The sequence below is a fragment of the Patagioenas fasciata genome, chromosome 1 (genome assembly GCF_037038585.1).
Source record: "Patagioenas fasciata isolate bPatFas1 chromosome 1, bPatFas1.hap1, whole genome shotgun sequence".
Taxonomy (NCBI): Eukaryota; Metazoa; Chordata; class Aves; order Columbiformes; family Columbidae; genus Patagioenas; species Patagioenas fasciata.
Window position 1 is genome coordinate 60292625 of NC_092520.1, and position 12799 is coordinate 60305423.

Genomic DNA, 12799 nt, shown 5'->3' on the forward strand with positions numbered 1-12799 from the left:
CCCCATGAAGTGCACACAGAACTTGGACTTTGAATTCCTAGTTAAGCACAAAAATATCTTTGTAGACTTGGCCTAGGTGAATAAGCCAAATTGTCAAAAGATGGCTTTGGCAAAACAGAAATAACTTACATTAAGCCCTAAACTATTGAATAATCCCTTCTCTAGCTGTTTGCAACTTGGAATAAATGTATAGAGTACAAATATTGTATTCAAAATAACAATAATTTTATTATGTGAAAAACCCACTCTGTTTTGAAGATTAGATATCACACCCATGATTATTTTTACTGTATTATATACATATCAATCTTCATTAAGAAAAACAACATTGCTGCGTTAAAAACAAATGAACAAAAAAAAACCCCTCAAACAGTTTCATCAAGAATCTGAACATGAATCCCAGCTTAGTTTGAGGATTTAAGTTCCATAAGTAAAGAAGAGACTACAATTATTTTTTTATTCCTTCATTTTTGTTGTACAATTGCTGTAAAGTCTTAACAACACAATACTAAACGCTTTTTATTGTCAAGAAAATCATGGTACTTTATTGAGAAGAGTAAGAGTTGGAGTCATGGTCAAGTTGCCATAGTTTAACAAGTAACAGTATATCAGCTGAGTCTCAGTGATATCCTGTTTTCTTGCATCTGTGTTTTAATTTAATTTATATTAATTCACCTCCACTGTGGTCTGGGCCATGCTGAATCTTTTCAGAATTCCTACAATTTGTGATTCTCCAACTCCTGACCAGCATTTAAATAACTGACGTCTGTTTTCTACCCCTTCATCCTCACTGGGTTTCTTTCCGCCTTACTTGGCTGTGCTAATAATTCTGGATGCATAAAAGGGAGACTTGACTAGTGTGAAAGCATGTACCACAGTAGCAGAAAGAGAAGTAGGGCTGTGCAAAATGTTATCTCTCTTCAGATAATATTCTTTACTTCACAGAACAAGTTTATGTTCCTGTTTGTTTTGAATGAAACAGCTGTTGTAGGTTGAATCTCTTTTCAGCAGACATGAGAGAGGAATTCTAGGACAAAAGGAGGCAGGCCTTGCCCAAGGCATGCTTTGATTTTTCCTTAAAGATAAAAACTGTACAGAAAGTAATTTGGGAAATTTAAAATATTTCTTATAAATTTTCATCTATTTTTTGACACATCAGTTAATCGCAAATTGAATTTTTCTCTTAGGACACTCATCCTTTAGAGGTAAGGTCTTCTGGATATGATGTAAGGTCCAAATGTGGACCACAGCAAAAGAAAATATGATAGCAGCACAGGCTAGTGTCTATCAGGGCTTTTAATTGAGATTAAAAAAAACCATTACTCTTGAGCAATTTATTTTTCCTATTAGAAGCTGAATGTACAAACAAACCTAGCAGACTCACCTTTCTCGATAAAAGTACTGATAAATTTTTTGTTAAAGATAATTGTTTTCATAATATGAAAGCCATTAAATGGTTGACATTTAACATCAATAGTACTTAACCATGTAATGGTTGCCATCATTATAGAAGGAAGAGGAAGAAAAGCTTTTATTAATGTATTAATGGACACTTGGGTTGGCCAGTGGGAGAATCTTGGCAGAATGGTCTGTGTCATGTTAAAATTCAGACATGAAAGATGACAAATCTGAGGAACAAAGTGAAGGCACTAATATAAAACTCCATACCCTTCTCTTTACTTCCTTATTGTAATTTGGTATTTCAGTACCATTACTGTGAATGAGTTATCGGTCCATTTAGTAACAAGGCACAAATTTAGCATTCCATATAAATAAATCCACAGCTTCATCAAAACTCTTAAAAGTACATGAATAGATATATGCAAATTAGTATGGTGCAAATAAGATATTTATGCCTTGTTTCTCAATGAATGTCTACACAGCTATTTTGAGTAATTTTCATTTTAACAAATTATTTTAAATTATGACAGTTCCCATTCACCTTTCTAAACTGTATTGTTTCAAAACTGTGAAGGTGATAAATAGATTGAAATCTTAAAAATTCTTCCTCCTAGGTAAAAAAAACCAAAAAAACAAAACAAAACAAAAAAAAACTCCACACCTGTAGATATTCCATTACTGCAGCTGATGTCCTTTTAAGAGCCTTTTGTCCATAACACAAAGGTAGAGGAAGCGAACATGCTATTGCCAAGTCATATTTAGTTTTCTTAAAGAGTGTGATAGAAAAACAAACTGAGATACTGTCTTTAAAGTAAATGAATAGATGGCTTACCATTACTTTTGCTTATTATTTTAAGAAGCGGTGCGCAGCCTTCAACACACTCCATCAATAGAGTGGTAGTAGTTCACGTTAATGTCAGCTAAGATGAATCCTTGAAGTTTACAAAACTTCTGACTGTGAACTTCAGAAATAAAGGAATAAAGTAAAAATATTGCAAACCTGCAAGATGTCTTATGCATACTATGTCACCTTCAAAATATCACATTTGAAATAAAATACACATTCACGGAAACAGCCCACAATATAAAACACGAACTTATTTTCACTAAATATTTTAGATAATGATTTTCTGAGGTGAGGTTTTTCTGTAAGGAACTTTTTGATCAGGACAAGCATGTAATAGATTTTATCAACTCTTATTGCAAAATTTAGGAAATTATTAATATTCCAAATATTAAGAAAATGCAGACATATAGCAAAAGCTTTCACATTAACACTAACATTTCTGATTTTGATAGAAAATTAAAAGAGCTGTTGCAGGTAGCAACATAAAATTAGATACCCTGAGTAAATTTTTATTAACTGTTCATATTTGGTTACACGTTTTATCAGTATTTTTAACTGTAATAGCTTGCTTCAATAAGAATACAAATAAGCACTAGATCAAATGGAAACAGAAATAGTATTAGCCAAAGAAAGCATCACCAGGGTTCCTATTCTTTGATCTTGGTTTCTTCGCTTAAAGCTGTAGGAATTTCCACAGCTGTTGCACAATTTGAACCAAGAAACAATAACAAAATATAAATTGTATTTTCCCAGCATTTCAGTTATTTAGTTACTGGGGAAAAAAAAAAAAAAAACAAACAGGGAGCCTTTTTTTGTCACATTTTTGCATTGATCTAGCTCTTATGAAAAAGGAAGGTCATTCAGCAAAATTCAAACCTCTCAAAATAAGCTTTTTTCTTTTTGCAGTCTGGGAAAGAAACAGGCACTTTTAAGGAGCAGTTCACTTCAGGTTTTGGTCTTCTTTACTATTAAATGAAGTATACCTTGAAAAGGTATAGCTCTTTCAGCTGTCTCAGTAGGAAGCTTAAATTAGCCAGATGTCTAAAATGACGTAAAAGGTGCCCCACCCAGACTTTCTATTTTTTGAAATTGTTCTGTCAGCCGGGAAAAAAAAAAAAAAAGGCGCTTTTTTTTCCTTCTGTTCTCTATACTGCATGCATTATCTCATACCAACAATTTAACTTCATTTTGTTTAACTTCATTTTATTCCTCTTGTTACTGATATTTGACAGGTGATTTTCAGTCAGCCCAAGGGGAGAAGGAGAAGAACTGATCAGAAAATATTTTGGCATTTGTTTATCACATTTTATATTGTATTATCTTATAGTGAACATATAATTGACGGTTGTAGACATGTGCTAGAAAACTTCTGACTGACACTACAGACACTAGTTTAGTATGTACTTGGTTTAGTACATTTCCGGATGTTCATTGATCTTAAGTAACATTTGAACAGTAGTAAAAATACTGAAGTAAAAGTGGGTTTAAGTTTCTTTAGCTTTTCCTAAGTTTAAGCACTTCCTTTATTGAATATAGTCTAAAAAATTCATTGAATCACAGAATCATAGGATAGTTTATGTTGGAAGGGTCCTTAAAATGTTATCTAGTCCAGCCTCCCTGCAATGAGCAAGAGTATCTTCAACTAGATCAGGTTGCTCAGGGCCCTGTCCAGCCTGGTCTTGAATGTCTCCATGGATGGGACAACTACCACCTCTCTGGGCAACCTGTTACAGGACTTTATCACCCTTATTGTAAAAAATTTCTTCCTCACATCTAACCTGAATCTCCCCTCTTTTAGTTTGAAGCCATTACCCCTTGTCCTGTTGTAATAGGCCCTGCTAAAAACGTCTGTCCCCATCTTTCTTACAGGTGCCTTTTAAGTACTGAAGGCTGCAACAGATTGATCCACTGTAACAATTTTGGCCAGGAATGGGTTGAATTTCTTCACAGTAGCTGATACGGGGCTATGCTTTGAATTTGTGATGAAAACACTGTTGATAACACAGGGGTGTTTTAGTTACTGCTGAACAGTGCTTACAGAGGATCAAGGACTTTTCTACTTCTCACACAACCCCATCAGCAAGTAGGCTGGGGCTGCACAAGACATTGGGAGGGGACACAGCCAGGACAGCTGACCCCAACTGACCAAAGGGATATTCCATACCGTATGTTGTAGTCAGCAATAAAAACTGGAGAAAGAAGGAAAAACAGGGGGACCTTTGGAGGTACAGCATGTATCTTCCCAAGTAACTGTTATATGTGATGAAGCCCTGCTTTCCTAGAGATGGTTAAACCTCTGCCTACCAATGAGAACTAGTGAACTAATTATTTATTTTGCTTTGCTTACACATGCAGCTTTTATTTTACCTATTAAACTGCTTTTATCTCAACCCACAAGCTTTTTCATCTAAACCCTTCCGATGCCCCCATCCCACTGACAGGGAATGGGAGAGGGGCTGTGTAGTACTCAGCTGCCCACCAGGGTTAATCTACAACAACCAGAAACTGCAGTGGGGTCTGCACCTATTCTTGTGCTCCATAACTCACTTAGAAACTTGAACTGGGATCCCCAGTAGCACATTATAAAAATGCGAATGCCTGATCTCGCATGATTTCCTGCTCGAGTTCAGATCTTTTTCTTACTCTTTTCTTGTGTTCTTCTAAACATAAATCCTTGGAACTCAATGGATAGCAACCCGTTTTATGCATCTGCTTTATGATATATCCTTCTGCTAGTTTATATCATCATCTATACCACCAGGAAGTAATTTATGTCTCATTGCATTTTCTTTGCAATTGTTGACAAAAACTGTAAGAATGAGTCAAAACTATCACAGTTATGACCTTGTTGCAAATTTTGAGTTATCTCTAATTTTTCTGCTTATCATTTTTGCTTTGATTCATGTTCTGTACAGGAGTCCCTCTCAAGCTCCCCAGGTGCCAGGAATTCAGCAGGTAAGAGGTCAGAGTTCCAAGAAGATCTATTGTATTTCAGAGTGCTCCTTTTCCTTCCAGTACTGAAAGTTGTTTATCATGGAGGTACATCTTTTGCTCATCCATCAAAACAAATTTTGCCACCTGTTTCCTTCCCCCTGACTCCCCAGAACACTCTGAAGTGGTGGAAGTATTTATTTTCTCCAAGGAATACCACAACATTCATTAGGGAACATGACTCATTCATTATTATTGCTGTTCTTAAGAACCAACATTCTTTAAGAGTTGAAGAGACCTTGTTAGTCTTACCTGTAAAAGCAACAACCTGAGTAGAGAAAGATGTCGAAAAGATATCTTCAGAAAAGCTATACCAAAGATAGGCAATTCCTTTACTTGATGAATGTAGTATTTCACTAAATTACTTTAGTTTGTTTGTTTTGTGTTTGTTTTTATTGGAGGGACTTTTTCTGTTGTGTTTGTTTATTTGGGTTTTTTAAGTAGAAATTGATACTTTATACTGTCAAAATAAATCTCAAAAAGTAAATCAAATATAATTCACATGAGAAGTGCTGAAGTTGCGTAATCTTTTTACACCTTGCAAACCACAAATAGGCATTTAATTCAGTAAGAACAGATTTCTCTGTGGCAAAAATTATATATTAAGACTTGGGCTTTTTTTTTTGCTGAGACAATATACTACTATTTCACTTTTTTTTGAACAAATTATTTTGTTCTTTCGTGCTACTTAACCATTAATAAACGTATTTCTATCTTTGTGATAGTTCTGTCAAATATTGTCTCAGTTCAGATATGGCAACTCTAACAACATCAGTTCATGTTTCCATGATCTTCACCCAGTTTTAAAATATAATTAAAAATGTGACATAATCAGTGTATCTGTAGCCCATGCCAAGATTTAGTGTTGATACTGATTATTTAGTTATTAGCTGCAATTAGTGTCCTTGATCACTGTGTGAATTAGTATCTGAGAAGAACAGATGGAGGTTATTGTTATAAGACTCCAGATGTCTGTGGAGAACCTGGATGATGCTATTACCTGGTTGCTCATACTACCAGGACCTTCATTGTCATATGACAGATGATTTGGCATGGGAAAAACCAACCAAACAAGTAGCTCATGTACCCAGGCCGTGCAGGTAGAATAACTAACGTTCTTAAATAAGGTAGCAGTTTATGTGATCCCAGAAAGTAGTCCATAACTGATCTCAGATATGCATCAGGCTTCTAGTACTAGTACTGAGTCAGCACAGCTGAGCAGTACACATTTTCAGATTGATTTGTTTGCTGCTCTGAACATATCTTTTGACATCCTGCACAACAGTGACAGTAGTACACAGGATAGTGCTATAATGCAGTGACAAGGTTTGAGCACCACAACTGCTCTGAATTCTGGCCTAGAAACTTTTTGGAGGGGAGAAGCAGGGCTAAGACAGAGAGCGGAAGAGGTTATGTATATTCAAAGCTAAAAGGCAATAATGGATATTTTAGACTTCTTTGCTTTTACTATAACTTAAATTTGTCTTTTTTCTTTTTTTCTTTTATCAGTTTCCTATCGCTCACTGTTGAAGTAGATGAATATTTAATCATAAACCTGTGTACTCAGTGGAACCATAGACAGAGAAAGAACCCTTCTAATCGGTAATTCACTCTGTTTCCATGGCACTGAAATATTGCTTTCTACAGTATCTTTGTCCAGATGAGTTTTAAGTGTCCTCCACACTTCAGTCTCCACACTTTTGTTAGCAGTCATTTTGACAATGTAATCACACTTCCTCGTGAGAGAGTTTATACAGACATTCAAACAAAATACCCCTCCTGAACTTTCATTCTTACCTTCTTAGATTGCTGATACCACTCCCACTCAAAGTAATTCTTGCTCTGTTATTGGTATATGTAGCCTTCAGGACTTTACATGGCAATATCCCCTCTTTTACAAGCTGAAAAGCTAATTATGTGTATAATGTTCAAGTGAATGAATCACTGCTTAATTTCTAAACTTATTTTTTCTTGGAACTCTGGCCAAGAGTTGGTATTTTTACAATAGGAATTAACCTGTACAGCAAAATCATTGATATAGAGGACCTGATGTTCACACTGGATTTATTCTAAAGTGTAACTTCAGAATTACTCTGGTTATGCAGATGTAAAACCCTTGAGTTTGAATCCATCTTCCTGTCCAGAGTTATGTGAAAAGAACCCAGTTGTGTGTGCTGATATTGCCCTGCTATGCAAATCAAAGAGAATTGAGTGGGGATGAGAGACATATTACTTTAAAAGCACACTCCTGTTCAACCTTAAACAGCACTGTAGATGCAGCTAGTTCCAAAATACCTAAATTTGAATTCAAACAGTAACTTCAACAAAAACATATATATCACAAACGAGATCGTACATTTGCTTTATGACTTATCTCTGTAGCTCAAAGTACCCTTGTCGTGATTCACTGTGACCACTGGAAAGGCCAAATTCCAATTGAAGTTGCTATTTGGTATCCCAACAGTTTTTTCATTGTAGTGTTTTGCACAATTTCCTTTTTATTTAATATCCTTGCTATAGGTTATATATTCTCAAATGTATTCAGCTGCAGCTTTTCTGCTTTGAATCTCATATAGGGTGCAATTTTTTTAGTAATGGTAAAGATAATTAGTCATTGAAACAATGTACTTAGGGTCATGATAAATTCTCTAAAATGTGAAGTTTTAAAATTGAGATTAGATTTATTTCTCAAATAGAAGGCCTTGCTCATCCAAAGTTATATAGAAATCACTTGTTAAAATTCTATGATCTGTGTTATGCAGGAGGTCAGACTAGATGATCATTATAGTTCCTGCTCGTCTTAAAATTTATGGAACTGTAAAACATTTTGATATTTTATGTGCATATTACTAATTCTCAGTCTCTTTCTATACAATTTCACTTTCCTTGGAGGTTTTCGTAACACCTCCCAAATGAATTTAGTATTATCTTCGAATTTCATTTACATGCTGCAAAGTCAACTGAATATATTGCCATTTATCTGTGCACTGTTTGCAGTCCATCAGCAAGTTTTCATTCTGTGTGACAGTGTTCATATCCATGCCAATTTGAATTAATTTTGTCAGTAGAATTTTATTTGACACTATATCAAATGCTTCAGTAAAAGTTAGATATATCACATCTACTTCATTTCCCTCATCAATTCGTTTGTCATTTCACCAAAACAAAATATTCATGTTTGTCTGGAATGATTTGTACTTTGCAAAGCTATTTCTAATTTGGATCATGGATCACCAAGTGAGAGGTGCTAAAGGGTGTTATAGATGTTTTCTTTACAAACTGAGCCTCCAAAAACGAAACAGGAGATGAACTGATTGCAAATTTGGAATATATTCATATTTTCTTCCTACTCACCTCCCACAGCTGACAAACATATGCATTTCTCTGAGATTCTAAGACACTCAGTAATGGTCTATGTCCATACAAGCGGTCAGTTCAGTTTGTCTAGTAAAGTAATACAAGTAATATATACATTTGCTTTTAGTTTGTGCGCAAATAATCATGGTGTTAATGTTGAATATGACCTCCTTATGAGAATCTTTTTTGGCATAAATTCCATTTCTCACATCCCTGAATGCATAATAAACCAGAGGACTGGTCACTCCATGATTCTCTGCCTATATCCAAAGGTGCAAAGCTGATTGTACAAAAACCTTTGCTAAGAATGTATATATACGAAAATTCAAACTCTCACAGATATGCATTCAGAAAAAGAGGAGAAAGGAGAAAATTTGGAGATCCATCTGCTGACAGTTAGACATCTAAATTTTGGACCCTTCATCCCTTCATAGTCATAGAGGGTCAGGTCTGAGACAGAAGTTATCTCAGGAGGTTCTTTGTTCAATACATTTTTCTGTCTCATTCAGAGTGAAATAAAACCAGCTGAAGATTAAACTCTTAGATAATTCTTATCCCATGCCAGTATACAGGCACATAAAAGTTCTCTCTTGAAAAAAGTAGATTTTTGAACTGAAAAGGAATGGTATGGCAAAAATCTGCACTCATTTTGTTAATGTATCTTTTTGTTTGGTTCTGCTCTGGAATTTAAGCATATTAAAACAAAAATAATAATAAAAGCTTCAAAATTGAATTGTCATCAGCTAGATAGATTTATAAAATGGACAGCTCAGTAAGTAACCATTTTCTTCTAATCAACCATGCAAATATTTGTAAAACCACTGGCTGCTGGCAGCTATGAGATCTTGCAGCTTATTTGCCAATATAGAGTTTATTACAGAGAGTGTTAGCATCCTGTCAGGGTGCCAACTATCTGAAATAGTTTGCTGCACAAAGGCACTTCCAAAAATTCATTGAGCAGAGTCAGCTAATGGAAATTAATTAACAGAAAGAAATTAAATGTGGGCATAAAATTAGGTATCACATCAGCAGCTCCTGTATTTATTTGAAATTACTGCCTTCCTCAGCCTAGAACCAATACAAGATACTTTTTCTCAACTGTACTCCCTTACAAGGTTATATGCTTCTGATAGTATAAAGCTCTTGCTTCTTTGGAAGTTTTGAGAAGAAATTCAATGAAATGTGACAGAATGCAAACCAATTGTCATATTACACCATTGATTTACACAAAAACATTGGGGTTGTTCAATTCTGCTGGATATAAAGTTGCAAGAACACGTGAAAAAAACTGTGTTTCATAAAATCTTATGAGTGTTTTTTTCCTGTCCTTTCTCTTTGCCTTCTCCGTGATAATTTGCAATGCTTAAATACACTGTATTTACTTCCTTATTTAGTTCTTTACCATATAGTAAAGAATGCTGTCTTGTGCCAAAATATGTGATTTCATAAATTATCTCATAAATTGTAAGTTGTCATAGGTCGTAAGTCACCACAAGTAAGCTTTTTCTGTAATTTGAAAATAAGTGAGACTATATTTCATATTTTGGCTTAAGCTGTTGTGGACTATTTTCTTAAGTAAAATATTTAAACTTCTTCAATAGTTCCTTAAGTAAAATATATTCATGCATTCAAATTTGACCATACATTTTCTTTTTATTTAGCTATCTAAGATCATTCTCACATTTTCATCATGTCCTTCACTTATCTATTCTGCTTTTACTTGAGATAATTTCACTATGCCACTCCGATATCCCAACATAATCTCTTAGCTTCCTCGGCCTTTTGCATCTCTGTCTTGTTTACTTAGTTCCCTTGGCTGCTTCTGCAAGATTCGTTGGTCATGTATCTAATCTCCTGCAGGGCCTAACCATTCATCACACTTTTCAGCATCATACATAAAAAATGCCCAAGTTAACTAGTGGACTGAATTTTCATTTTCTGTTTCTACTTATAGAAAAACATTCAAAATGAGAATCTGCTAAGTGTTGGATTCTTAAGCCTTTAATAGTCCTGGCAGAATATAGGAAATTATCTTTTCAAAGTAATTTTTTCTGCCCAGTTTGTACCTATTTTAATGAGTCTAATGCTGTATGTCAGCACAGCTCCAGAAAAAGGGCAAGGTAGTATTTTGATCATCACAAGTTTCTACCAGGTTCAGATCAGTAAATATCCAGGTCAATATTTACTTTGGCTAGATTTCGTTATTGGTAACAGAAATGGGAGAAATCTATTGATTTCAAGGATGCACGAACAGACCTCAGATTTTTATATTTTAATGAAACAGGAATGTATTCTTTCTTCGAAAAAATGGTAGGGTATACTCCCTACAAAAGGAAATACAAGCTGTAACTCCTCACTGTCTTGTATGCTGGGGTTATGTGCATGTCTACACAAAAATATATATAGTTCTGTGACAAAATAGCCATCTGTTTTAGTATTTATTTGTGACATGAGGCTAAAGTTTACATCTCAAATTAGATTAAAGCGATTTTACTCCCACTCTCTTCTACCTCTTTACCAGATATGTTGAGGGGAAATGTTTGCAAAACAAAAGAACGGAATTAGCACAGCCACTCTTGCAAATCCTGGTCTATCTATCTGTAGCCATATGTAAACTATAGAGAGAAAGGAGAAATAGTTTAAAAATTAGATGCATGATCTGAATGTGTACCACGCTCTGCAGATCACTGCCTACACTGGTATCCCTGTTAACGTATTTGGCATTCAATCTTGCAGGAGGTTTCTGAGTAACAACAGAGTGGGTTATTTCTGCAATGTCATGCCTCTTGGGAGAAAAAAAAATCTAGAAGAATACTACTTTAAGAGATAATAATATATGCAGTGCTCATAAATATCATGGATTCAGTGTAGGAAGAAGGGAAAAGTAAATGATATTAGATGCTGAAGAGATTTATCATTTACATCCAAAGTTACTGTTTCTTAAAATATGTTATCAACAGGTTGTGAATACCCTGTGTTATTTTAAAGAATAATTATTATATCATTCAATGAAATCATACTATAGATTTTACAGAAGAAAATTCAGTAAGATGTTCAAGTTTCGCAAGGAGGCAATTATCTATAATTTGACTATGAAATACTGATTGCTAACAATTGCAAACATCTACAGCTTACAGGAATGGCCACCTCTACCTTACACAGTACCATTAAACTTGAACATGAGTGTATGCATGCAGGGGACTATGTGCAATACGTTGTCTTACATGAAGTGAGTCCATCTTAACTGGCCTAAGGAATGCCATATGTACTCACAAATGAGTGTGCAGGTTGAAGTTTACAAGCAAGAATGCATCTTGCGGTTTTCTTGATTGCATTCGGCTGTGGAACCTGATTTTTCATACTTTTTTTTTTTTTTTTAAGTTGTTTGGTTTTCCATTTGAGGTAAAAACTCAGCAGAGAGAAAGTCTGCTATTTTTTCTGCTATTTTTAATACTCTTGCAAATATTTTTTTCAAATTGGCTCAGTACCTGTATCTTCTTATTTTTTTTTTTATGAGGCTTACTTTCCAAACAGTATTTGATTTTAAATAGATACTGTGTATGTCAGCTAGTTCTCCAGGGTCTTTCCCAGTTAACTCCTTAAAGAAGTCCTCAGAACTTCCAGAACCAGTTCTGGGAAAGTTTTCTTGGTGAAGAGTTTTCCTTGGGGTGCAGTTTGCTGACTTTCATCCCAGAATCCTTCCTGTTTAAAGTCTTTCCTTTCCCTACACCAGCTCTCTTAGTATATGTCCGATACCTCTGAGTTACTGCATCCTCAGAGTACAAGCTTTTACTCTAGCTCTGCACTGTGGAGAGATAACCACCTAATACGACTGAAATCTTACAACTCTTTACTCCAGTTTTGGTATTGGAGTACACAGGTGCCCTGAGATCACCTTTGGCATGTACTTTTGTCATCTTTTAAAAAAATTGCATTATTAGGACTTTGTCTATATATTTACAAGAATGCAAAACTGGATAATTGAGTTAACGGGGAATGGTTGAAATCCTCTGTACTACCTGTGCTTGTGGAAAAATAGATTTCTACTAAAATGTGTGTGAATAAACTATAACCTAATACAGAAAAGTGTCTCATGGACTTGAGCTGAAACGATCCCTGAGTGTGAGAAATAGGTCTGTCAGCAGGTGATCAGGTAGTATGAACAGACGGAAGTATGCAGGCAATCTGAGGTGCTGTTCTACT